The sequence below is a fragment of the Oncorhynchus clarkii genome, chromosome 25 (assembly GCF_045791955.1).
Source record: "Oncorhynchus clarkii lewisi isolate Uvic-CL-2024 chromosome 25, UVic_Ocla_1.0, whole genome shotgun sequence".
In the NCBI taxonomy this organism is placed as follows: domain Eukaryota; kingdom Metazoa; phylum Chordata; class Actinopteri; order Salmoniformes; family Salmonidae; genus Oncorhynchus; species Oncorhynchus clarkii.
The window spans coordinates 23,702,135-23,726,582 of NC_092171.1; the positions used below are offsets into that span (position 1 = coordinate 23,702,135).

Sequence of the window (24,448 nt, forward strand, 5' to 3'; positions counted from 1 at the left end):
GCTCAAGCAGTGGGAGGCTCATCTAAATCCTGTGAAATCCCATCAGCTCTGAAAGACACACTGAATGAAGCTTGGAAGCTGAACTGTCACCGTTAAACAAGCGTTAAACGAGTCTTGGCATCCAATCTGCCAATGGAGGGATCGTCAAACCGAGAGAGAGTTGTCATTGGAAAGGCACTTATTAGTTTCCCACTAATCTGAACAGTGGAGCTGATTTATAGGGTGGAAATTCTTCTAAGTGTATTAGTCAGGTGTGTTGCATGCCTGACACTCTAGATTGTGTTCATCTCTTTGTCCATCTCTATTTCATTCTTGTCATTCTTCCTATTATGTCTAACTCTCCAGTCTTCCAAGGCGTGGAAGCATGAACCTGTTGAGCCCTGTAGATTCACAAGAACTAACATGTACTAAGTATGCCTGTTACATCCTGTAATGGCATTTTCATTATTACTTAGGTTTTGAAAAGGGCATAGACAAGATCCCTTCCAAATAAAGCAATGTTACCTTTGGGAAACAGACCCACTGTCTCAGTCATTATTTGACCCCTGGTGAGGTTCCATTTCTATCTGATTCAACAGCAGATATGTTGATATGCTGCTCAGGCACCATCTGATCCCCTGCCGATAATTCAGTCTGTCAACAAGTCACTCTGAACCCAAAATGACAGCCGTGATTTGTACCGTTTGGTTGAATGTTCTCTCTCTCTCTCTCATACTTTCTTGCTTTCTCTCTCTTTCACTCGTTCTCCCTCTCCCATGTCATGAGTGAGTCATGTGTTCTAAAAACACTGGGATGGATAAATGGAGAGAAGAGACTGACTGAGTGGCTGAATGGGTCTGTCATTGCCAGGATGGAGATGCATATTTTACAGGCAGGCCCCATGTTAAATTCATCCCAAATTCATCCAGCTCATTGTCCTGCTGCACACATCCACTCTGGGTTGCAGTGGCTTTCCTTTCCTGTTGTCTCTGATTCATCTGTGAATGAGAGATGGAGAGATGTTCAACTGTGTATTCAACACATTTAACAATGTGCCCGTCTGTGTCTAATGACTTGAGGCTGATAGAAATGAAAGCAGTATTATGAAGCAATGGAGCTGAATACTCTAGAGGAGGTGCGGTGGGCCTGGAGTGGCTGGTAGTGAATCATTGGTATATTATGAGGTGTAATGCATGTACAAGTGCACAATTGGAGCTGGACGAAGTGCATTGCTGTTGGATGCTGTGCACCATGGGGCTTATATTGAGGTTATACACAGGTCTGCTAGCCTCTTGCAGTGAGAAAGTATTCATTCTCTTTAGCTTCTAAGATATATTTTACCCCTCTGACTCTGAAGTGTGTTTTCGTGAGGCTCTATGGCTCAGTTTACACAGACAGCAGAATCATCCTGACCTTTTTTTTCACTAATTGGTCTTTTGACCAATCAGAATAGCTCTGAAAAGATTTGATGTGAAAACATCTGATGTGATTGGTCAAAAGACCAATTAGTGGAAGAAAATTCAGAATAAGGCTGCCTGTGTAAAAGCAGCCTATATGTGACTGACTACTTACCCTGACATTTCGTGCAGAGATAACCACAGAATTAAAGCACATTATCAGCTAGGAATAACATTGTCCAAGTAATAGGAATGAACAAGCCAAAATCTGACTGAATAATACATAGAAAGCCATATAAACCCTACAGTCGTGGCCAAAAGTTTTGAGAATGACAAATATTAATTTTCACAAAGTCTGCTGCCTCAGTTTGTATGATGGCAATTTGCATATACTCCAGAATGTTATGACGAGTGATCAGATGAATTGCAATTAATTGCAAAGTCCCTTTTGGCCATGCAAATGAACTGAATCCCTAAAAAACATTTCCACTGCATTTCAGCCCTGCCACAAATGGACCAGCTGACATCATGTCAAGGATTCTCTCATTAACACAGGTGTGAGTGTTGACGAGGACAAGGCTGGAGATCACTCTGTCATGCTGATTGAGTTCAAATAACAGACTGGAAGCTTCAAAAGGAGGGTGGTGCTTGGAATCATTGTTCTTCCTCTGTCAACCATGGTTAACTACAAGGAAACATGTGCTATTATCATTGCTTTGCACAAAAAGGGCTTCACAGGCAAGGATTTTGCTGCCATTAAGATCACACATAAATCAACCATTTATCGGATCATCAAGAACTTCAAGGAGGGCGGTTCAATTGTTGTGAAGAAGGCTTCAGGGCGCCCAAGAAAGTCCAGCAAGCACCAAGACCATCTCCTAAAGTTGATTCAGCTGAGGGATCGGGGCACCACCAGTACAGCTCAGGAATGGCAGCAGGCAGGTGTGAGTGCATCTGCACGCACAGTGAGGCGAATACTTTTGGAGGATGGCCTGGTGTCAAGAAGGGCTGCAAAGAAGCCACTTCTCTCCAGGACAAAACATCAGGGACAGACTGATATTCTGCCAAATGTACAGGGATTGGACTGCTGATGACTGGTATAAAGTCATTTTTCTCTGATGAATCCCCTTTCCGATTGTTTGCGGCATCCGGAAAAAAGCTTGTCCGGAGAAGGTGAGCGCTACCATCAGTCCTGTGTCATGCCAACAGTAAAGCATCCTCAGACCATTCATGTGTGGGGTTGCTTCTCAGCCAAGGGAGTGGGCTCACTCACAATTTTGCCTAAGAACACAGCCATGAATTAAGAATGGTACCAACAGATTCTCCGAGAGCAACTTCTCCCAAACATCCAGGAACAGTTTGGTGACGCACAATGCCTTTTCCGGCATGATGGAGCACCTTGCCATAAGGCTAAAGTGATAACTAAGTGGCTTGGGGAACAAAACATTGATATTTTGGGTCCATGGCCAGGAAACTCCCCAGACCTTAATCCCATTGAGAACTTGTGGTCAATCTTCAAGAGGCGGGTGGACAAACAAAAACCCACAAATTCTGACAAACTCCAAGCATTGATTATGCAAGAATGGGCTGCCATCAGTCAGGATGTGGCCCAGAAGTTAATTGACAGCATGCCAGGGTGGATTGCAAAGGTCTTGAAAAAGAAGGGTCAACACTGCAAATATTGACTCCTTGCATCAACTTCATGTAATTGTCAATAAAACCTTTGACACTTATGAAATGCTTGTAATTATACTTCAGTATTCCATAGTAACATCTGACAAAAATATTTAAAAACACTGAAGCAGCAAACTTTGTGGAAATTAATATTTGTGTCATTCTCAAACTTTTGGCCACGGCTGTATATTAGTCATTAGGATCCTGAAAAGTATTGTTTTATTAATGTCTGCAAATAAATCTGAATGAAGAATGAGAAATTCCAAGCAATTTTATTACATTAGTTTCTAATTGCTTTTGAGAATAAAATGTTAAGTCACTTTTGAAGTGAAAAGTTGAGGTGTTTTGATCTCGTTCATTATAGCTATAATGTCCCCTGGGGAATTTCTATCCTCTTTCCACCCACTGCTTTGACTCTTCCTGGCACATCCATCGAAGTGTGGGAGGATGTCATGCCTGGAAACAGTCAACTTTGAATACGGTTGGAAGAATCTTTTGAACAATATGCAAGTGTTCCTCAATCCGTTCCTCTGGGAATCCTAGATGGTGCTCATTGTTGTTCTATCCCAGCTTTAGCACAACTGATTCAACTAATCAAGGGATTGATGATTAGTTGACGAGCTGAATCAGATGTGCTGGTGTTGGAATCATTTTACAAAAATGTGCACAGGCTGGGGGTCCACATGCATCAGCACGGACATACATTGTCAGTGGCAGTCTCTTCTGTCAGTATAAGTCTTTCCTTCTCCCCCTCTTCTCTTCTATACCTCTGACTTCCACCTTTACATCTCACATGTAGTGACGATTTTTGCATGTAAATCTTGGAGGAGGAAAAAAAAGAAAATGTGGGATGCATGCCAGCAAAGCCACAACACAACACTAAACAATAAATTAATTGCACTATACCACTGCTACACCTGGCTATCAGCGGATCCTTGTCTGGTTTGCGAAACAGTTAATTCAGCCTCATTTACTGCCTTTTAAAAAAACATAGCTGATATGGCTGACTTGCTAAAACATATGTAGTTTCTACTGGCAATTGAGATGTACAAACTATGGCATAAGGGGACATTAATGAGCGAGCTAGGACGGACGTAGTCAATATACGTAGCTGTTTGTTCAGAACTTTTGAAATGTACAGCGCCAGAATTCAGAACATGAACCATTCTTACAGTGTTCTCCCTGTACACTAAGTCAGAACCATACAATAAATAAAGGGGACATAAGCACACAATGAAAGCTCTTGCACCACCAAGTCAGAATTGTAGGCGAAATTAAGAGGTGAAAATAGACCAAATTATTAGGATGAGGCACATGGGCTACTAACAGCTTACTACACAACATACACTTAGTATTACTTTCTTAGCTACAGAATACATATCTCCCTGGCACATTACATCATTTATGCAGCAGCATTCAATACATTTTCAATACTCACCATTGTGATGTGCTCACTTGAACAGGAAGATGATGCTGCAGTCCTTCGTGGGCAAATTTTGTCATGCTTCGTTGACAGTATGGCCAATGTTGAATGTTTATCATTTTGAACAAGGATAAGAGACACTTAATCTTAGACTTGGGACCACACAGCCACAGCCACTCCACTGAATAGCAGACTAATGATTGCTTTGCAATGCTTGCAGTTAACCATTGATTTCTTCCAAACCACAAATTGTTGAATTTGGATTTCCAACTTGTTGTGTAATGTTTATGTCCAATGGCAGATGGGTACTGATACATTTGATCTATAATTTCTCTTCATTATTTCTCTTCATATTACAAAGATTAAAAAGGATTTGCCAGTAGATTGTCGACTTGATTAATGATGATGACTGCTAGTTAAGATTGGTCATGGTCATCAGTCCAATCAAAGCTACTGTATATATAATGTGATTTGACGTAATTTTATCTGTGGCCAATGACCATGAGTCTTCTTGGATGGAAACTAATGTAAATCTATGGCAGCACCCAAGGGGCTAGAATTTTCGAGGTTTACCCTTAGACTTGGCGGTAACGTAGTGTCCCCATGAGTAACAGAACACTGAGCCAATCACGGCGCAACGCTCTGTATTTTCTGCTGGCTTGCCCCACCACAGAAAGAGCTAGGCTGAAACACTTGCATTTTGGAGGTGCCTTACTCAAGAAAACAAAAAAGAGACAACGTTTGTGTGTGACTTTATTAACTCAGTGATATATATATACAGTGCCTTGCGAAAGTATTCGGTCCCCTTGAACTTTGCGACCTTTTGCCACATTTCAGGCTTCAAACATAAATATATAAAACTGTATTTTTTTGTGAAGAATCAACAACAAGTGGGACACAATCATGAAGTGGAACGACATTTATTGGATATTTCAAACTTTTTTAACAAATCAAAAACTGAAAGATTGGGCGTGCAAAATTATTCAGCCCCTTTACTTTCAGTGCAGCAAACTCTCTCCAGAAGTTCAGTGAGGATCTCTGAATGATCCAATGTTGACCTAAATGACTAATGATGATAAATACAATCCACCTGTGTGTAATCAAGTCTCCGTATAAATGCACCTGCACTGTGATAGTCTCAGAGGTCCGTCAAAAGCGCAGAGAGCATCATGAAGAACAAGGAACACACCAGGCAGGTCCGAGATACTGTTGTGAAGAAGTTTAAAGCCGGATTTGGATACAAAAAGATTTCCCAAGCTTTAAACATCCCAAGGAGCACTGTGCAAGCGATAATATTGAAATGGAAGGAGTATCAGACCACTGCAAATCTACCAAGACCTGGCCGTCCCTCTAAACTTTCAGCTCATACAAGGAGAAGACTGATCAGAGATGCAGCCAAGAGGCCCATGATCACTCTGGATGAACTGCAGAGATCTACAGCTGAGGTGGGAGACTCTGTCCATAGGACAACAATCAGTCGCATATTGCACAAATCTGGCCTTTATGGAAGAGTGGCAAGAAGAAAGCCATTTCTTAAAGATATCCATAAAAAGTGTCATTTAAAGTTTGCCACAAGCCACCTGGGAGACACACCAAACATGTGGAAGAAGGTGCTCTGGTCAGATGAAACCAAAATTGAACTTTTTGGCAACAATGCAAGACGTTATGTTTGGTGTAAAAGCAACACAGCTCATCACCCTGAACACACCATCCCCACTGTCAAACATGGTGGTGGCAGCATCATGGTTTGGGCCTGCTTTTCTTCAGCAGGGACAGGGAAGATGGTTAAAATTGATGGGAAGATGGATGGAGCCAAATACAGGACCATTCTGGAAGAAAACCTGATGGAGTCTGCAAAAGACCTGAGACTGGGACGGAGATTTGTCTTCCAACAAGACAATGATCCAAAACATAAAGCAAAATCTACAATGGAATGGTTCAAAAATAAACATATCCAGGTGTTAGAATGGCCAAGTCAAAGTCCAGACCTGAATCCAATCGAGAATCTGTGGAAAGAACTGAAAACTGCTGTTCACAAATGCTCTCCATCCAACCTCACTGAGCTCGAGCTGTTTTGCAAGGAGGAATGGGAAAAAATTTCAGTCTCTCGATGTGCAAAACTGATAGAGACATACCCCAAGCGACTTACAGCTGTAATCGCAGCAAAAGGTGGCGCTACAAAGTATTAACTTAAGGGGGCTGAATCATTTTGCACGCCCAATTTTTCAGTTTTTGATTTGTTAAAAAAGTTTGAAATATCCAATAAATGTCGTTCCACTTCATGATTGTGTCCCACTTGTTGTTGATTCTTCACAAAAAAATACAGTTTTATATCTTTATGTTTGAAGCCTGAAATGTGGCAAAAGGTCGCAAAGTTCAAGGGGGCCGAATACTTTCGCAAGGCACTGTATATTATTTTACATTGTTAGCAAATTGATGAGTGACACGTATTTACGAAAAATGTGGGGCTCAAAATCTGGGTTTGGTGGATGCCAGGAGAAAGCTCCCTGCCCCAATGCATAGAGTCAACTGTAAAGTTGAAGCATGGTGGTGGCACCAGCATGCTGTGGGGATGTTTTCACCGGCAGGGACTGGGAGACTAGTCAGGGTCGAGGGAAAGATGAACGGAGCAAAGTACAGCCAGATCCTTGATGAAAACCTGCTCCAAAGCGCTCAGGATCTCAGACTGAGGCAAAGATTCACCTTCCAACAGGACAACGACCTTAAGCACTCAGCCAAGACAACAAAGAAGTGGCTTCGGGACAAGTCTCTGAATGTCCTTGAGTGGCCCAGCCAGAGCCTGGACTTGAACCCAATCTAACATCTCTGGAGAGACTTGAAAATAGCTGTGCAGCAACGCTCCCCATCCAAACTGGCAGAGATTGATAGGATCTGTAGAGAAGAATTGGAGAAACTCCCCAATTACTGGTGTGCCAAGCCTGTAGCGTCATACCCAAAAGACTCAAGTCTGTAATCACTGCCAAAAGTGCTTCAACAAAGTCCTGACAAGGCCTCCTGGGTTGCATAGTGGTCAAGGGCGCTGTACTGCAGCGCCAGCTGTGCCATCAGAGACTCTGGGTTCGCGCCCAGGCTCTGTCGTAACCGGCCGCGACCGGGAGGTCCATGGGGCGACGCACGATTGGCCTAGTGTCGTCCGGGTTAGGGAGGGCTTGGTTGGTAGGGATGTCCTTGTCTCATTGCGCACCAGCGACTCCTGTGGTGGGCCAGGTGCAGTGCGCACTAGCCAAGGTTGCCAGGTACACGGTGTTTCCTCCGGCACATTGGTGCGGCTGGCTTTCGGGTTGGATGCGCGCTGTGTTAAGAAGCAGTGCCGCAAGGTTGGGTTGTGTATCGGAGGATGCATGACTTTCAACCTTCGTCTCTCCCGAGCCCGTACGTGAGTTGTAGCGATGAGACAAGATAGTAGCTACAACAATTGGATACCACAAAATTGGGGAGAAAAAGGGGGTAAAACATTTTTTTTTTTTAAATAAAAATAAAATCCTGACAAAAGGGCCTGAATACTTATGTAGATGTGATATTTCATTTATTTATCTTTTATATTTGCAAAAATTTCTAAAAACCTATTTTTGCTTTGTCATTAATGGGTTATTGTGTGTAGATTGTTGTGAAAATGGCTTTTAACAAAATGTGGAAAAAGTCAAGTGGTCTGAACACTTTCCTAATGTGCTGTCTATACATACAGGTTTATATTTTCAAAAAGAATAAGGACAATGCAACAATAGTATATTATAACGAGTGGGTTCATTTCAGTTTTCAAGCCTCTAAAGTAGTGGAATCAACTGATATCATCAGTTGATCAGTTGAATTTACTTAATATTTTTTCATCTAAGGCATACTTTATTTTATACCTTCTGTAATTTAGAATAAGTTACAGGTTACAAAACCAGGCGGTAGGAAAACACAACCTTTGGTTCCTAACCGCAGAGGTTAGGAACCAAACATCATGCAATGGCTGGTAGCAGAGTATATGAGCGGAGTGGAGCTGGAGCGAGGAGCAGAGCGTGCCCAATTGGACTGGAGCACAGAGCAAGATTCCAAAACGCTGGAAAGTTTGCCTTCTCCTCCAGTAGCGATTACTTCACGAGCTCAGAGGATGGCCAGCCCAACATGCATTTGTTGTCTACTTGTGTGCTGCTATAGCCTTTTGCTTTAGCTACTGTCATGTTCAATAAATATTTTCATAAAGTAACTGAACACTCAGGTGCTAAATCAAGGTGACTAACAAAGATGAGGACCAAGAGGAAGAGAGGGAGTGTGGTGATGTAGTGTCCACAACTAAAGAATCATTGTGGAATCTGAAAAGTATCCTGAAAGCATGATGGTGTACTTACGACGTGCACATGCTAACAGATAGTAATGCGGTGGAAGATAACTAGGTGTGTCAATGTAGCAAAGTATTTATAAACAAAAAATCAGATCTCTTAAAAGTTTTGTTCATTTTTGTTCTATGATTGATACAATGGGCCATAATTGATTTCGGCCCAATGGGCCTGGCAAATGCCCATGTTCAAGGACATTTCCATTTTGACTGGGTTGTTTTGCCTAAAAACCTTTAGGCCTACCTATAACAAAAAATATATAAACTCTGCATCTCTGCCCAGCCTGGCAAGAGTGGTCAAAAGGCATCCCCAGTGGCTCTGCAAGTGTGTAGAGGATATTTCCCGCTGCTGACCTGCTCTCCTGGCACCATCCCATGAGCCTGAAATCACAGACTGGCCAAACTCGTATTATTTAAAATGAATTCCAAAAGTCACCCGACCTCAACCCAATTGACATGGTTTGGGATGAGTTGGACAGCAGAGTGAAGGAAAAGCAGCCAACAAGTGCTCAGCATGTGTGGGAACTCCTTCAAGACTGTTGAAAAATCATTCCAGGTGAAGCTGGTTGAGAGAATGCCAACCGTGTGCAAAGCTGTCATCAAGGCAAGGGGTGGCTACTTGAATAGAAGAATATAAAATATAAAATATTTTTGGGATACTACATGATTCCATTTGTGTTATTTCATAGTTTGGATGTCTTCACTATTATGCTACAATGTAGAAAATAGTAAAAAATAAAGAAAAATCCTTGAATAATTAGGTGTGTCCAAACTTTTGACTGATGCTGTATATTCAAATACTTTTCATTAAAATCCATATGGTTTGGTTTCAATATTTAAAAACCAAATGATAGGTCCAGGAAGTCACACATATAGATTGATGCTGGTTAAATGGTGATTTTAATGATTGGAGCAACACAAGAGTGGTTTTTAGTGGAGACAATGAGCGGGATTTCCAACTACACAACTCCGATCACATGCTCTGGCTGGTAGGAAGGCCTAAGGTTGCAAAGGGAGGAGATATTACTGGAAACTTTCAAAGTTTACCAGTAAACTATCAGAATTTTGGAATCTTTCGAGTATTTTATGTCATCTATCAAATGTCATCTAGTGGCCCTTTTGGGTACTTCAGATTATCACAGGTGTATACAATTATTTGTGGCCCTCTTTGTGTCCTTATCACATGTAAAATATTTGAAATAATCAAACAAGATGACTTTAAAATAAAATAGAATGACCAAGCTGTAAACATGATCCTCAATATAAACCATCAACTTACTGAATATCATTGGTGTTTATATGAGGGTTTCAGCATGAAATATATTTGAATATTTTTATTTTATTTTACCATGTCAATATGTATTTGCTGTAAATGTTTTGGCGTCAAACTGGTTTCAGTTGTGAAAAAGTCAACAATTGGAAGAGTTAATTGAAAATAATGCCATTGTTTATTAGATGCTTTTCAAATTAATGAGGCTATTTTCTCTTGAAACATATGGTGTCAAGTATGAAGGTAAGACCCAGATGCAGACCACGTCAAATAAACAATAGTTTAATGATTCAATAGGGGCAGGCGATAGACTGGTCAAGACAGGCTGGAGTCAGTAAACCAGAGGTGAGGCAACGGTATCGGATGGCAGGCAGGCTCAGGGTCAGGGACAGGGACAGGCAGAGTGGTCAGGTAGGCGGGTTCGGTGTCAGGACAGGCATGGGTCAAAACCAGGAGGGTGAGAAAAGAGAGACTGGGAAAAAGCAGGCACTGAGAAACAAGACGAACTGGCAACGGACAAACAGAACACAGGTAAATATACACAGGGGATAATGGGGAAGATGGGTGACGCCTGGAGGGGGTGGAGACAATCACAAGGACAGGTGAAACAGATCAGGGTGTGACATATGGTATATCTACAAAACTCATGGACACAGATATAATAAATGAATATTGAATAAAACAAATGTAAGTTATCCAAGTATAAATTACCAAAGTTACGATAGATTGCCATAGATTTTCTGTTAATTACCAAAATTACAGAAGATTCCAGTAACTTTGGTAAATTACTGGTACCTTTGCAACCCTAGGTAGGCCTATGTTCGACCCTGCTGCCTTCATCTGTGAGCTATTGCCTAGAAATATAGTACAGGTACAAACATTGGAGCTGCTCAAATATTGGTGAGAAGAAGCAATTTTACTGGCTTCAAATTATTCACTGGCTTCAAAGTGCAAAGAACTACACCCTCCAGTCTTATCGTCAACAGTGCCAAGAATAGCAAGTAAAGAGAATCAACAAACAATTTGACCTGTTTTCTCTGAAGTAAAAGGCTATTGCTTCTCTTTGCTAAACTCTATTTATTTTATAAGTACAGATACCCGATCCAGTAGACCAGGTTGAAAAGCCCAAAGGCGGTGGGGGAGAATATCCGTGAGTAGGAATCGATCTTCGAGACTCGGACATGCATCAGGTTTTTGCGCCAGGCTCCAGAGCGACAGTCGTCGAAGCAGCAGAAGAAGCTGGTGCAGCCCTTCCCATCTAAACACACATAGGCGTAAACATCCTCGTCTTGGTAGGGGCCGATGTTATTCATCTGGAGCAGTGACGTCACTGGCCTAATGTTCACCAAGCTGCTGGATTTCTGTAGGTAAATATTACAATCATGATTCAGTAATTCATATCTTTCTGGGAATATGCTTCAAGATAGGACTTTTATTTACCATTCACTTTAAATTGTATATATAGCACGTGTGGTTATCTTTCTCTCACAAAATAGCTGCCAGATTTCTGAAGATCATTACCATAAATGCAATATTTCACATTTAAATTCATCACGTGGCTGTGGGAATATGCTAAGAAGAACAGAGTGGTCTCTCCTAAGTAGGAAATTTGGTCTTTTTCACTGCATTTCACGCCGATTGCTTTTCGGAATAGACGGCGTTGCCATTTGTACGGAGCTTACAGGGATTTCCTTTTCTCTGCTCAATATCACAGCAGACCCAGTTGAAGGGATGCGTGATCATTCACAGTGATGACACATGCCGTCTCTGCACTACCACTCCTCTGCCAGGTGTGTGTGTACTCTCCCATCAAAAATCCTTGCCTCACAAAGTCTTTCAAACCCAGGTAAATAATATTAAAGACCACAGGCACTCTGACATTCTAAAGGAAATCTATCTTAATCCCTTAGTTAATGCAAACAATATAATACCTTGAGTTAAAGGCAGCATCATGACTAACAAATTTGATCTTTGAAACTGGAATTTTCAAAGTAATGATGTTAGTGTCAGAGAAAGAAGGTACTGCAGCTCCCTTTCTACTTCCATTTGTTTGGTTGATGTATGCAGATTGACTCATTGTCAAGGTTATATGCTGTTACGCAGTATTTCACAGTTGATTACAAAGAAATGGTATGTGCATGTTCACACAACTTTCATGAGAATCCTCCATTTACATTACTGTAATTTGATTACTTGCCTTGTTTTTAAAACTGGAAAATTGATACATTACCTTTAAAAATGTGCATCGATAAATGAAATGGCAGAACCTACTGGGAAGCAACAGTGGCATCTCTACCTGCTGAGAATGTTTGTCCTTATTCTTCTTGTTCTGCCTGTTGCTGGTGAAGTAGTGTAGAGTCCCATACTCCATCAGAGCAGCAAACATGAAGATGAAGCAGACAGAAACAAACAGGTCCATCGCCGTCACATAGGATACCTTGGGAAGTGACTTCCTTGAGATGGTGCTCAGCGTTGTCATTGTAAGCACTGTGGTGATTCCTGCACAGGAAGTCACAAAGACAGTTGAACAATTTAGCTGGTTGAACTGACTTTGTGTGTTCAACTGACTGAGGCTAATGATTTATCTGTTACAAAAGCTGTTCTTTAGTCTGACATTATTAAGGACCGTAAGAAACTATAGAGGCTTGATCATACCTAAAGAGGTCCTGGCGGGGTGTTACGAATCTCTTTTGGCCCGACAGTCTAGGGGGGAATGGTAGTGAGACCCGTAACATAACTCATGTAAATTATAATAGTGACAAAGTAAAAGTGAACGAAATAACCACGACAACCGAAATAATACCGTCAAACTCAGGGTTTATTTCTAAACACACGGTAATGGGGGGAGCAGGGAAAAGGGCTGAGCTGGACCCAAGGAAAGAAACAAATATGCAAAAACACCCCTAAGCTAGGCTAGCCTATTTCAACAACAGCTAACTAACTAACCAAAAATACAGTGGGTGGTCCGCCCAGTTCTAACTAGTGTGTTTTAACAAAGTTTACCTACGGGTAGTGTATGCCCATGGGCGACTTGTCTTGGGTTCCCCTTTTTCCCACCAGCAAACACCATAAACAAAAACAATACTCACAGGAGATGACAAAGTGATTTGGAGGTGCTCAAACAAAAGAAGAGGTTAATTATTACACAAAGAGCGAAATCTACATACATGGCATTTACAAAGAGATTGTGCTACTGAAATCTATCAAGAGCAGAGATCTACCAACATGTCATTTACAAAGATTGAGCTCTCCTGAAATCTATAAAGAACAGCTATCTACCAACATGGCATTACAAAGATTGAGCTCTAGAGCAAACAAATGATGGGGTTTTTAAACCATGGGAAAGGAACTGTGATAGGGTAGGAAACAGGAGGAGGTGTGTCTTCTGATTGATGGGTTGATTGTTGACTGATTGGGGAGTAATGATTTTCACCTGTGAGGGGAGAAGGAGAGAAAAGAAACACACACAGGATACACAGACACAGGATACCTGTATCCGTAACACTCCCACCCTTAAAAGAGCAACCCTAGGGATTGCGACCACAGTATTACAATTAATACTTACAACAACAACGTCAACCTTGCCAAAACATACAAAAATCATTTTACACACGAGACACAAACTGGTTACCCAATTTTGTCTTCGGTAACGGTCCGACACAATCAACCACCACATGCTCAAATGGTTCACCCATTACAGGTATGGGACAAAGAGGAGCGGGAGGAATAACCTGATTTGGTTTTCCTGTTATCTGACAGGTGTGGCATGTCCGACAGAACTGAGCCACATCTTGTTTTAAACCCGGCCAAAAGAAATGTCGAAGGATCCGATCATACGTCTTTGTAATTCCTAAATGACCAGACCACTGGTGATCATGAGCAAGGGATAACACATTTTGTCGAAAGGCTGTAGGAATCACTATTTGGTAAACAGCATTCCAATCTCCACCCGCGTCAACATGGGATTTCCATTTACGCATGAGGAGATTACCATCAATGAAGTAAGCCACATTCTTCTTCTTCACCTCTTCTAACGAGACAACACTAGAAAAACATTTAGCAAGCTTGTTGTCAACCTTTTGGTTAGCAATCAGCTGCTCACGAGTGACTGGTAATTGTATTGCATCAGCAATAACTTCAACGTACTTTGATTCTTTCCTGGGCTGTTTGTCAGAGGTGATCAGCTTCTCAGAGGTTTCACACAATCCATCCTCTTGATCATCCTCTTTGAACAGAACAGTGTTCGACAAATCTATCACGTCACCCTCTTGTAGTGCCTGAGCACGAGTGACAGCACAAGCGGGGAACACATGTGGATAACTCTGTGCCAACTCATTCGAGAGAGAGTGGTCACTTTTATCCAATACTTCCAATACGGGTACTACCTTTCCTCCGGCAATATCGTTACCCATTATAAAGGTCACACCTTTCACTGGCAACTTAGGACGTACCCCCACTCTGAATATTCCACTGATTAACTCAGAGTGTACTTTCACAAAGTGCAACGGCACTGGGACAAAACCCATTTCAATACCCTGCACTAACACACTGGAACCACAGTATGTATCGTCAGATAAGGGCAACACATCAGACAATATAAACGACTGCGCCGCACCAGTATCTCTAAGGATTTTAACCGGACGCTGAGACGCTTCGTCATTCTCTAGGGACACAAACCCCTCGAAAATGAATGGTTCATAACTGCGGTCGGGGACTGGGTCTTTCAAACTACAGTTACCCTGAGGCACCTGTTTTGTTGCAGACCTCACAACCGTACGAATTAGACCAACACCTGTTGGTGGCTTGGCACGAAGAGGCATCCCTTGTTTGCGTTTAAGCAGGAAGCAATCATTAATCATATGTCCCACTTTATGACAATAGAAACAGGAACGCTCATTCTTCTGGCGTGCTTTATATACTACTGCTGGCCGACTAGGGCTAAAGGTAGGAAACTCAGTGGTTCTACTCTCAGTTTGAGCCGAAAACACACTCTTGTGCGTCAACACAAACTCGTCTGCCAACACAGACGCTTCTGCCAGGGAGGATACTTTCTGTTCGTTTAGGTAAACTACAATGCGTTCGGGTAAGCAATTTTTAAACTCTTCCAACAAGATTAACTCCCGGAGAGAGTTGAAATCAGTTACCTTACTAGCAGCATGCCATTTATCAAACAGATTTCCCTTGTCTCTAGCAAATTCCACATAAGTCTTACTAGAAGACTTTCTATGAGACCTAAATCTCTGTCGGTATGCCTCAGGCACAAGCTCATAGGCACGAAGAACAGTAGCTTTGACCACTTCATAATTCAAACTGTCCTCCAGAGGTAGCGCTGACAAAACCTCTTGGGCTTTACCAGTTAATTTACACTGAAGTAATAGGCACCATACCTCTTCAGGCCACTTCAATGCTACGGCTATACGCTCAAATACACAAAAATAGGAGTCAACCTCCGACTCTCTGAACAAAGGTACTAAGGCAATCTGCCTACTAATGTCAAACGTGTTTGAGGACACAGCAGGTGAGGACGGCTCACAAACAGGCACAGTAGGAACGAAGGCTAGCCTCGCTGTCTCTGCCTCCAGTTCCATCTGGCGCATTTTAAACGTCATCTGCCGCTGTTCTCTTTCTGCCTCAATTTTACACATCATCTGCCGTTGTTCTCGTTCTTTTTCTGCCTCCATTTTACCCATCTCCAAATCTAAATGCCGCTGTTCTTTTTCTGCCTCAATTTTACCCATCTCCAAATCTAAATGCCGCTGTTCTCTTTCTTTTTCTGCCTCAATTTTACACATCTCCAACTGGAGAGTCTCTCGCCTAATTTGGGCTCTCTCTTCCACCTCTAGTTGGAACTGTGCTAAACGGACATCCCTTCTGGCATCACCGTTTGATAGTGGGGAGAGTGGATCAAAATGGGAGAATGTGGCTGGTGTTTTAGCCTCACCCTCATTATCAGATACCAATGGGCTTATAGGAGCAGTTACATCCCCTACAGGGTTAGTAGACTCAGGCAGCGGTAACACAAGCACCTGCTCTTCCAACAATACATTTAACACTAGCTGTTTAACCTCCGCCTTAACTAAACTCTGCGAAAACGATACTGAATAATGGTCAGCCAAGGTCATTAAATCAACTCTACGACATTTATCAAAAACCTCCCACGAAGGATTATCCAAAAAGGACTTCAAATCAAAAGTAGCCATCTTACACTACTTCACAAGAGCCAACGAAAATAGCAAACACTAATGCTACTTCAGCTATGACGCTCAACACTGAACTATACCACTACAACAATCTACATGAGCGGCATGGGTGTCAGTAAAGACAGATCCCGGATGAGCCCCCACTTATGTTACGAATCTCTTTTGGCCCGACAGTCTAGGGGGGAATGGTAGTGAGACCCGTAACATAACTCATGTAAATTATAATAGTGACAAAGTAAAAGTGAACGAAATAACCACGACAACCGAAATAATACCGTCAAACTCAGGGTTTATTTCTAAACACACGGTAATGGGGGGAGCAGGAAAAAGGGCTGAGCTGGACCCAAGGAAAGAAACAAATATGCAAAAACACCCCTAAGCTAGGCTAGCCTATTTCAACAACAGCTAACTAACTAACCAAAAATACAGTGGGTGGTCCGCCCAGTTCTAACTAGTGTGTTTTAACAAAGTTTACCTACGGGTAGTGTATGCCCATGGGCGACTTGTCTTGGGTTCCCCTTTTTCCCACCAGCAAACACCATAAACAAAAACAATACTCACAGGAGATGACAAAGTGATTTGGAGGTGCTCAAACAAAAGAAGAGGTTAATTATTACACAAAGAGCGAAATCTACATACATGGCATTTACAAAGAGATTGTGCTACTGAAATCTATCAAGAGCAGAGATCTACCAACATGTAATTTACAAAGATTGAGCTCTCCTGAAATCTATAAAGAACAGCTATCTACCAACATGGCATTACAAAGATTGAGCTACTGAAATCTATCAAGAGCAGAGATCTACCAACATGGCATTACAAAGATTGAGCTCTAGAGCAAACAAATGATGGGGTTTTTAAACCATGGGAAAGGAACTGTGATAGGGTAGGAAACAGGAGGAGGTGTGTCTTCTGATTGATGGGTTGATTGTTGACTGATTGGGGAGTAATGATTTTCACCTGTGAGGGGAGAAGGAGAGAAAAGAAACACACACAGGATACACAGACACAGGATACCTGTATCCGTAACACGGGGACAGCATCTTTGTTGATCCAAAAAGAGACCCATGACAGCACCATGATCATGCTACAGGGGATGTACGTCTGAATAGTAAAGTAGCCCATTCGCCAACTCAGGTCAAAAAATATTGTCAAGATAACATATTCACCTAGACATCAAGAGAGAAACATACACACATGTAAAAGTTAACTTTTGTCGCATAATGTTGTAAAACTTTAAACCCACTCTCCTCAAACCAGAGGCAAATGTGCACTTTAAAAAAGGATGGATGTCATCCATATCCCTTACCTGACTGTGAATGTGCCACGTCTGATGTGTTTCGTAAACCGACGAAAGCAAACTGGTAGAGTCTCCAGTACCTTTGGTCGGCCACTTCCACAGAACGCTTTTGCCAATGGTACAGAATCTCATTTTTAGGAAGCCATCTAGAGAGGGGTGTACGGTTGAACACACACAACACACACACACATGTAACATTAAGAACCTCTCATTGTCCAGGCTTGTAGAAGCCACAAACCAGAACACAACAGTGAATCTCAGTTCACCACAGAGGGTATACTATATGGCCAAGCAGGGCAGCATTCAGGATGGAATATGTCCTTTAACCATGGGATTCCCTTCAGTCTACGCTGGGGGTTAAGATCATGAGAACGAGACATGAGACGCTGAAGCACAATGCAAGATGGATGGAGAATGTCACAGATAGAGCATTAATCAGTTTGGCGCGTGGGGCTGCATAATTCATTAGTCTGTCAGAGAATAGGGACTTTGTGACCTCCCATCTCCCCTGGTGGAGGAGATGATATACTTTACAGGCTGAAGGGCCAACCTCAAGCAGATGGGCTTGTGGGGTGCTGTGACTCAACTCCTAACGCTGGCCCACTCTGACATTTTGTAATGTGTTTTTTCCTTCCAAACAGAGTTGATCATAACAATTACGAAGTGTTTCCCTCTCCTTTATCTAAACAAATGCCAGGGAAAGCTAACAATGGCTTCAAGATCATGCTTTGACAAATACCTGGTGCCTAAAAGAGGGCTACAAGACAAAAGTACAGATGCACAAACTAGAGCTGAACATAGAACGAGTATTAAACACAGAGTCCTCGAGAACACAGAATGGCAGCAGTCATACTCCTACCTCAGTGTGTACATCACTCTTCCGTTGTTCCACAGTCGCAGCAGACTGTTTGGAGTGGTGATCCAGTTGTCGTCAGACTTTCTTGAATTCCGAAAGAAGGTGTCAGGAATCCAGATCTTTCCCACCATATTGCTGTTGAGCATCAGGACTTTCATGGAGCTGTTGAACTTGAGGCGACTGTCATACCACGTCTGGGCAAAGAAGATGTCTATGGTGTACTCCTGAAACAAGATGGACACATGGGTTAACCCTGCCATGAAACAGTTATTTTACGCAAATGTATTGTGCCACTGCCATGACTATCTACACTACATGGCCAAAAAGTATGTGGACACCCCTTCAAATTAGTGGATTCGGCTCTTTCAGCCCCACCTGTTGCTGACAGGTGTATAAAATCGAGCACACATCAATGCAATCTCCGTAGACAAACATTGGCAGTAGAATGGCTTGTACTGAAGAGCTCAGTGACTTTCAACGTGCACCATCATAGGATGCCACCTTTCCATCAAGCCAGTTCGTCAAATTTCTGCCCTGCAAGAGTTTCCACGGTCATCTGTAAGTGCTGTTATTGTGAAGTGGAAACATCCAGGAGCAACAACGGCTCAGCCGCGAAGTGGTAGACCGCACAAGCTCACAGAACGGGACTGCCGAGTGCTGAAGCGCGTTCTCTGTTGCATCACTCGCTCCCGAGTTCAAAACTGCCTCTGGAAGCAATGTCAGCACAAGAACTGTTCGTATGGAGCTTTATGAAATGGGTTTCCATGTGCGAGCAGCTGCATACAAGCCTAAGATCAATATGCGCATCAGCTGGGTCCAATGGGTCCAGCCAAGCGTCGGCTGGACCCATTGGACTCTGGAGCAGTGGAAACGTATTTTCTGGAGTGATGAATCATATTTCACCATCTGGCAGTCCGATTGACGAATCTGGGTTAGGCGGATGCCAGGAGAATGCTGCCTGCTCCAATGCATAGTGCCAATTGTAAAGTTTGGTAGAGGAGGAATAATAGTCTGGGGCTGTTTTACATGGTTCGGGCTAGGCCCCACTACAGCACACAATGACATTCTAGACGATTATGTGCTTCCAACTTTGTAGCAACAGTTTGGGGAAGGCCCTTTCCTGTTTCAGCATGACAATGCCCCCGTGCACAAAGCAAGGTCCATATAAATATGGTTTGTCTAGATTGGTGTGGAAGAACTTGACTGGCCTGCACAGAGCCTTGACCGCAACCCCATCAAACACCTTTGGGATGAATTGGAACGCCGACTGCGAGCCAGTCCTAATCGGCCAACATCAGTGCCCGAGTTCACTAATGCTCTTGTGGCTGAATGGAAGCAAGTCCACGCAGCAATGTTCAAACATCCAGTGAAAAAACTTGCCAGAAGACTGGAGGCTGTTATAGCAGCAAAGAGGGGACCAACTCCATATTAATGACCATGATTTTGGAATGAGGTGTTTGACGAGCGGGTGTCCACATACACTACAGGGCCAAAAGTATGTGCCACATGCTGGGTGATGTATTCGATTGTTGCTCTCCTGTAATCATTATGTTTCAAAGAAGAGCATCAATGCACTACATACTGTACAAACCCTCATTGAAGTGGAACAACCTATTCAAAAGCACATGACAAGACAGATTTTAAGACAGGATCTTAATTTGACCAGTTTCTCACAGCAGAAAATGTATCCTGCAGCAACAGGAAATATACATTATTGTGTAGATTATAATTAATGGACATTTTTGTACGTGTTGATAAAGTACATTTTTTGTTAGGGCAAATGTTCAAGTGGAAATCACAGACTTTAGAAGCCTTTTTTAACCTTGAATATGCTACAAGTTTACATTAAGTATTTTGTTCGTTTATTGGATAGAGAGAGATAGAGGTGAAAGGTAGGCAGATAACTGCTGAAAGTTGGCTGAATTCAAACCCATGCTGGCAGTGGTACATCGTACTGTACACGGTGGCGACCCATCATTCAGGGCAGGTGGGGCAATTTTTTAAATTAGTTTGTTGCCTGTTTTGCATGTTATTTTGGCATTAATACGTGTGACATATCAGTCACTGCAAACAATGAAAATATATATATATATTTAGTTAGTAAAGCCTCATACAAACATGGTCTCTTTTTGCTTTATTGAGAAAGGCAGTTCCAAAATACAGGTGTTTCACACTAGCTCAGTGCTTTCTGTGTTGGAGGGGCAGCCAGAAGAAAATACAGAGCGTAGGTGTTGGTAATCTTCCCTAGTTGAGCCGCGATTGGCTCAGTGTTCCGTCACTCATGGGGTCACCGCAAAATCTACAGGGAGAGATAGGAAGTTCAAGCCCCCTTGGCTGCTGTCATATATTTACATTAGAAGTGCCCATAAAGAAGGCTCAAGTAATTCGCCACAGATAACATGATGTCAAATCACATTATGTTATCTGTAGCTTTGATTGGCCTGATCATGTTCACATCAAACTTTCTAAATCTTAGCTAGCAAGCTAGACAAGCAGTAATCGTCATGAATCACGTCAACAATCTACTGGCAAATCCTTTTCAAGCCTGTCAAATGAAGAGAAATTATAGATAAAATGTATCGGTGCTTATCGACCATTTGACATAAACATTACGCAACAAGTTCGAAATTGCAAATTCAACACGTGTGGTTTGGAAGGAATCAGTGGCTAACTGCAAGCATTGCTAAGCAATCATTATTTTGCTTCCCCTGCCTGGTATTCAGTGGAGAGGGTTTGTGGTCCAAGTGTGTCTTTTCCTAGTTTAAAAGGATAAACATTCACACACAACACCTTGGGCGTCGGGAACTCTGGTCTCTTTCTAGAACTTCGACCTGAAGACATTTTTCTTATTTTATTTAACCTTTATTTAACTAGGCAAATCAGTTAAGAACAAATTCTTATTTACAATGACAGCCTAGGAACAGTGGGATAACTGCCTTATTCACGATTCATGATTCAACATTGTATTTTCTTAATGATCCCAGTTGTCTTGAAAGCCCCATTAATCCAGAGAATGACATAATTTGATGACAAAGTTTTATGATAAACTTTGCCCACAAGAAGAAGCGCCACACCACCTTCCTGTTCAAGTGAGCACAGTACAAAGGTGAGTCCAAAAATGTCTTGTATGCTGCTGCATAAATGATGTAATATGCCAGGGAGATATGTACACTGCAGCTAAGAAAGTAATACTAAGTGTATGTTGTGAAGTAAGCTGTTAGTAGCCCATGTCCTCTCATCGTTACCTTATGCCATAGTTTGTTCATCTCAATTGTCAGTAGAAACAGCATTTGTTAAAGCAAGTCAGCCATATCAGCCATGTTTTTTCAAAAGCCAGTAAATTAGGCTGAATGAACTGTTTTCCTGCAAGACAAAGCACCGCTGATAGCCAGGCATAGCAGTGGTAAGGATTCACTCCATGGTGCTGAACAGAAAGCTCTGCTGTTGGGACAGATTTATGTATGGGACAGCAGTGGAGAAGGTGGAAAGTTATAAGTTCCAGGGCATACACATCACAGACAAACTGAAATGGTCCACCCACACAGACAGTGTGGTGAAGAATGCGCAACAGCGCCTCTTCAACCTCAGGAGGCTGAAGAAATGTGGCTTGTCACCCAAAACCCTGACAAACTACAGATGCACAATCGGCAACTGCACCAACCTCAACCGCAAGGCTCTCCAGAGGGTGGTGCGGTCTGTACAACGCATCATCAGGGGCAAACTCCCCGCCACCCAGGACACCTACAGCACCCGATGTCACAGAAAGGCCAAAATGATCATCAAGGACAACAACCACCCGAGCCACTGACTGTTCACACTGCTATCATCCAGAAGGCGAAGTCAGTACAGGTGCATCAAAGCTGGGACAGAGAGATTGAGAAACAGCTTCTATCTCAAGGCCATCAGACTGCTAAACAGCAATCTCTACCTCAGAGAGGCATTGAGACATTGAGAACCAATCACTGGACACTTTAATAAATGGATTACTAGTAGAGGTCGACCGATTATGATTTTTCAATGCCGATACCGATACCGATTATTGGATGACCAACAAAAGCCGATACCGGCCGATTTTAATTTATTTATTTGTAATAATGACAATTACAACAATACTGAATGAACACTTATTTTAACTTAATATAATACATCAATAAAAATACATTTAGCCTCAAATAAATAATGAAACATGTTCAATTTGGTTTAAATAATGCAAAAACAAAGTGTTGGAGAAGTAAAAGTGCAATATGTGCCATGTAAAAAAGCTAACTTTTGAGTTCCTTGCTCAGAACATGAGAACATATGAAAGTTGGTGGTTCCTTTTAACATGAAACTTCAATATTCCAAGGTTTTAGGTTTTAGGTTGTAGTTAATATAGTATTTATAGGACTATTTATCTCTATACCATTTGTATTTCATATACAGTGCCTTGCGAAAGTATTCGGCCCCCTTGAACTTTGCGACCTTTTGCCACATTTCAGGCTTCAAACATAAAGATATAAAACTGGGGGGATGGTAGGGGACGCCATGTGTGACTGACGTGTTCTCCGTTTGCTCCCGTGGTATTCTTAAAGTTTATGTGAATTCTGCAGCAGAACCGTATTTATTTTCAAATATTAATTTGGTGATCCCTTTCCGTAAAAACCAAGACTACTTTGCTTCCGAATGTCAGCATGTCGACCAAACATAAGGCCAAGAGCATGACTTTGAGAAAATCCGGCCTACAAGACCCGCTCTCATCACCGCCCTCTCCTGAGTCTGAGGGCCCGGGGACGCACACTTTACCCGGGGGCGCGGCTTGGCCTGGCGGCGCTGAAATGAACATTCTCGAGGCCATCAAACTACTACGCTCTGAGATAGTTGAAATGAAAACACAGGTGGTTGCTACGTTTGAGGCCAGAATACAGGAGGTTTCTGATACTTTAAAAGCAGATTTAACCATCCTGCGGAACGAGACTGTTCCGGCAATTACATTACTCAAAACAACAACTGCGTCACATACTACAACGATTACAGCACTGGAGGCCTCCGCTACTAATGTCTCCGATTTAACTACATCCCTGGAGACTGAAGTTAAACGCCTAGCTGCGGATTTGAAAAAGGTGAGGGAGAGCTGTGTGAGTTTAGAGGGATTCTCTCGCAGTAATAATCTGAGACTTGTATCAGTCCCAGAGTCCGCGGAAATGCATCGCGCCACGGATTTCGTTTCAGGGCTGCTGAAGGATGTTCTTGCCTTAGATGAAAAGCCCCTGATTGATCGAGCCCACCGGTCGCTGCGCCCAAAGCCCCGGGATGGGGAGAGGCCCCGTGACATAATTCTTCGAGTGCACTTTTTTCATGAGAAGATGGAGATCCTCCGAAGAGCCCGCAATACCACTCTGAGCTTTCAAGGACAGAGCTTTTCCATTTACCAGGACTACTCCCCCACTGTTTCCAGGCAGCGCGCAGCTTTCGGACAGGCCAAACGAGTACTTCCCGACCATCCAAGTGTGAAGTATGGACTGCGATTCCCGGCCCGTTTATGGATATCTCATGAGGGTAAAGACCACACATTTGAATCTCCGGATGAGGCTATGGCTCACATTCAACGTCACATCAAGAAGTCTTGAATATGCTCACAGTGTGGATTGTAAGTACCCCACTTGTGGTACAATTATGTTTAGATATAACAGGCTAGTCTTGTATAGTTGGTGAAACTATTCAGGCTTATTTGATGTGATCTAATGTTTTGATTATCTAGTGTGCGTGCCTTATCTCGCTCACCTATTTAGTTTGTTTACACATTGTCTCAGTGACTCAAAATAGTTTTGGTTATTTGTTTACTGCATCCGTTTGCATTGACCCAGTAAACAGTAAATGTCTCCCGAGGCTACACGGTTTCTGGGGCCTCACTTTAATTTTAAAAGTTTTGAGCGTCATTTATGCCCAGCAAACGTTCAACGTTGCGCACACGTAGTTTTTTGGTATTGGTTGTAAGCTGTCTCAGCTTCAACTAGACTACTATTATAAT

At 42.4% G+C, this 24,448-nt stretch overlaps 1 pseudogene; it reads right to left on the minus strand.

The window, feature by feature from the left end:
* Positions 1–11,167: 11,167 nt before the first annotated feature.
* Positions 11,168–24,448, minus strand: part of LOC139383598 (gamma-aminobutyric acid receptor subunit gamma-1-like) — a 32,279-nt pseudogene continuing 18,998 nt past the window's right edge.